A 4,266-nucleotide genomic window follows, 5' to 3' on the forward strand; every position below is an offset into this window, starting at 1 on the left:
AGCGAGCGCGCGGCCATTTGGCTAAGGCGTCTCACTTTGGTGCAAACCCTAATGTTATCAGAAAATTGCAGATTTGAGGCTTGTGCTGGTGCTTTTGTAAAATGTTGTTCAACTTTAAAAACAAAACCATGTTCACACTCATTAGCTGAAGGTGATTTCCTTGCAGGGCTCTTTATTAAATGGTATTTTTTCATTCTGTTTCCTGAGTATATTTCTCACTGATCTTTGCAAATAGTTTCCAACAAACCAACCAGCACTAATTAATGCATGTAAATTAATAGTGTTGACAATTCGAACATCAGATCCGCATCAATCAGTGCATTAAAAGGCAGTGGAGAGAAGTGTGATCAGATTCATTGATCAAATCAAAGAATGAAACATTTCCTTTTGAATCGCTGCGAGCAGGGTTCGAACCTGCGTGGGGAAACCCCATTGGATTTGCAAGTCCAACGCCTTAACCACTCGGCCATCGCAGCTACACGATGGATTTGTTATAAGATTCGAAAGATCGCTGCGAAATATCAGACAAATAGACTTTTAGTTAACGTTGTATCAGGCATTCAAAAATTGTGCGATTGATTCCCACCAGAGACGGATTTTAGGTCAGGATTGATGTTTCCTGGGGAAAACAATCAAATTTTCAGCAAATCAATACTTCAGAGATGTGAAACTGCGGCCCCTGGACTTGCTGTTCCACAAAGGCTCCAATTATCCTCTGAATTCTCTGGGCGCACTGGGTCATTTGCACAGTAACAGGAGCAAGACATCGAGCCTCTGACAGGTTGAGTCCATTAACCGCTCAAAAACTTGCAAAGGACACGTGGAAGAACAGTGGAATTCTGTTCTGTCGCGCGCAGCTGCTGCATAGATGACGAGAATGGATTGCCAAACCGACGGACCTGTTGCACAGAAAGAGGAGGAGGCCATTCAACCATTCGAGCCTTTTACATAGGACCAGGGGGATGACATTCCGTCCCTGATCGTGATGCACAGTTATGCGTGAGTTATCTGACACCAGAGTGCAAGACAAGAAGTCGGATCTTGTTCTTAACCGAAGTAGGAATCAAAGAGACCGGGTAACCACACGAGGCAGTTTATAATAAAGGACTCTTGTGTTATTACACACAAGGAGAGGAGGAGTCATTCCGAACCTCGAGGACATTAAACAGGTGGAGGCAATTAATAGTGACATGATGGTTCAGTCACCGGACCAGGGGGTTGCCATTCCTTACCTCCAACTGTTGCCCAGGAACAGGTGGAGTCATTCAACCCTTCGAGCACATTACACAGGCGGTCAATCATAGTGGTATGATTTTTATTATACTGAACTAGTATTCCAGAGACAGGAAATTACAGCCCACCATTTGAGTAGGGTAAATTAAATTCAATTAAATAAATCTGGCCATTAAAATGTATCAATAATGGTGACCATTTTCGTAACAAACCCGTCTGATTCACTAATCTCCTTCAGGGAAGGGGATCTGCCGACTTTACCAGTCTGGTCCTATATGTGACTCCAGACCCACAGCAACGTGGTTGACTCTTAACTGCCATCTGAAATGTCAAAGCAAGCCATTCAGCTGCATATGGTTGCTCACCAACACATTAACAATGAAATTAGGTGTGGGCAACAAATACTGCCCTTGCTAGCGATAAACACATGCTTGAATTAATCAAATAGAACACTAGGACTTCTGGATTGTTAAACAGAAACAATAAGACGCTCAAGCCAGGTCACAATACTGAGTGGAGTCAACTAGAATGCATAGCTAGCTGGCTTCAATACATAAAGCAGAGAGTTGGGTTAAAAGGGAGCTTACATAGTGGCAGAAGGTGGATAGTGGTGTTCCACAAGGATCGGTGATGGGACCACTGTTGTTCACAAGTGATATTGACAACTTGACCGAGAAAGTGAAAACATAATGTCGAAATTTGCAAGTGACATCGATTAGGCGGGTAGTCAAAAGTGAGGAGGACTTCAACACATTAGAGGAGATCATTAATAAACTTGCAGTTTGGGCATATCATTGGCTTTTGAATTTCAAACCATATAAATGTGAGGTGTTAAATTTTGTTAGGAAGAATAGGGAGCTCACTTATTATTGGATGACACCTGTCTGGGTGGCGTAGAAGATCAAACGGAAGGCGAATACACAAAACTCTAAAAGTTAAGACACAGATTAGCAAGGTCATAAAAATGCAAAACCAAAAAGCATGTATTGTATAGAATGTAGCGAATTTATGCTAAACCTCTATTTAAACTTTGTTAGATCACACAGGGTAATGTGTACATTTCCATTCGCCATATTATAAAAAACATATAGAGGCATTGTAGAGGATGCAGTGAAGATTTACAAGGATGATAACAGAACAGCCAATGTACACATATCAGCAAAGGAAGAACAGGCAATATCTTTTTTGGATTGGAAAACGGAGGCTGAGGCGTTATCCAGGTTTGGTGCTCTGTTTACAAGGTAACGGTAGATGGGGTATATGGTTGGACATTAGTTTACAGATTGTACAATTCAGCTGCTGCTGTTGTCCTGCAGCACCTCAAGGATGCCCAGCGTTGAGCTGCTCCATCTGTTCAGAATCGATCCAATTTAGCACGGTGGTGGTGCCAGATAATACGAAGCAGAGTGTCCTCCGTGTGAAGACAGGACTTAGTATCCACAAGGTGTTTCCAGTATTCGCTGCTACCTATATTGCCATGGACAGTTGCATCTGCGACAGACAGTTTGGTGATTAGAAATTCAAGTAGGTTTTGTAATATCGGAGCGGCAGTTGTGAGGGAGCACAGCACTGTCGGAGTTGCTGACTTTCGGTTCAGATCTTAAATCGAGACCTGTCTGCTCTCCGAGCTGGACGTAAAATATCCCATGCTCGCTATTCAGAAGTAGAGCAGAAGAATTCACCCCGGTGTTCTGGAATCAACTTTCATCCTACAAACAACATCTAGTCACTTTAATCGTGGGTTCTTGCAGATGCAAATCTGCTTTTGCATTTCCTACATTAGTGACCAGACTGTAAAACTACTTAACTAGCTGTGAACAGCTTTGGGAAGTCCTGAGATGAATGTCCCTGCAAAAATGCTTATGTTTTTTTTATCGTTAAATAAAAATACACAATAGCAAGGCCAGTTGAATCAAATGATTAAGCATGGCGCTGTTAACGCGAATGCTGCGCTTCCGATCCTCGTAAGGGACCTCTTTTTTTTGTGTGGGGGAGGGCAGGGTTACGTGCATCTTAGCTTTGTTATTTTAGAGCAGCTTAAACATTTACGAACGAAACTGACAAGGACCTGCAATACATTCAAGCAATGCTGCAAAATCTTAATTCTGCCAAGAGCTCATTGAACTGCGGAGACTTTCCAGCATTTAATGAACAATTCAATTATCTCCGAGAATTTGGGACATCTCGTATTTCAATCAGTTAATGACCCACTGCCGCTGATTGGTTTGCGGTGCTAAGTATGGAACTGAAATAAATGTAATTCCTGTGTGTAATCCCTCATTCACGGCATTAGCCAGCTGTGCACTGCAGGAACAGCGTGACTGAATGGCTAAAGTGTCTGACTTCGATATGAACACTGATGTTATCAGAAAATTGTAGGTTTGTGTACTGCCGAATCCTATTCAGCTGAATATGACTTCAGTCTAAAAATTGCAGGGCTCTTTATTAAAATGCATTTTTAATGCTGTTTGCTGTGTATATTTCTCACTGATCTTTGCAAGGTTTACAACAAACCTACAATCGCTAATTGATGGCAGTATTTATTAGTGTTTCCAATTAGAAAAATAGGTTTGCATCAATGATTGCAATAAAGGGCAGTTGAGGGAATTCTGTTCAGTTTCGGCGTCTGTCATCTCGTCAGCGAGCTGATTAAAACAAATAAAATGTTCACTGTAAGCAGGGCTCGAAACTGCGCAGTAAAACCCCATTCGATTTCAAGTCCAACGCCTTAACCACTCGGCCATCGCAGCTATGCACGCTAATTATTTATTAATCTACGGGTCGGTGGAAAATTTAAGACAATTGCCGGCATGCTTGCCCTGTTGTATTTCCCAGTCGATGTGAAAACTGAATCGTAGAATCATTGAATTTCACAGCACAGCAGGAATCATTTCGGCCAGAACTGGAAGCATTTACTTTCGTGAAAATCTAAACAGACTGGGGAGCTTTTCTCTGTAAAAGCCAAGGCAGATATTGTCTCTAATATTATGAAGGGATGTGATAGCGCCGACGTGCAGAAAATATTTGCTATTA

The 4,266-nt window shown here is 42.0% G+C and overlaps 2 non-coding genes across 2 annotated transcripts; both read right to left on the reverse strand.

The window, feature by feature from the left end:
* Positions 1-393: 393 nt before the first annotated feature.
* Positions 394-476, reverse strand: trnaa-ugc (transfer RNA alanine (anticodon UGC)). The gene has a single exon. It is a non-coding gene; the product is annotated as a tRNA-Ala (tRNA).
* A 3,425-nt stretch (positions 477-3,901) lies between these two features.
* trnas-uga (transfer RNA serine (anticodon UGA)) lies at positions 3,902-3,983 on the reverse strand. The gene has a single exon. It is a non-coding gene; the product is annotated as a tRNA-Ser (tRNA).
* Positions 3,984-4,266: the final 283 nt, after the last annotated feature.

Source organism: Pristiophorus japonicus, unplaced genomic scaffold (genome assembly GCF_044704955.1).
Source record: "Pristiophorus japonicus isolate sPriJap1 unplaced genomic scaffold, sPriJap1.hap1 HAP1_SCAFFOLD_128, whole genome shotgun sequence".
In the NCBI taxonomy this organism is placed as follows: Eukaryota; Metazoa; Chordata; class Chondrichthyes; family Pristiophoridae; genus Pristiophorus; species Pristiophorus japonicus.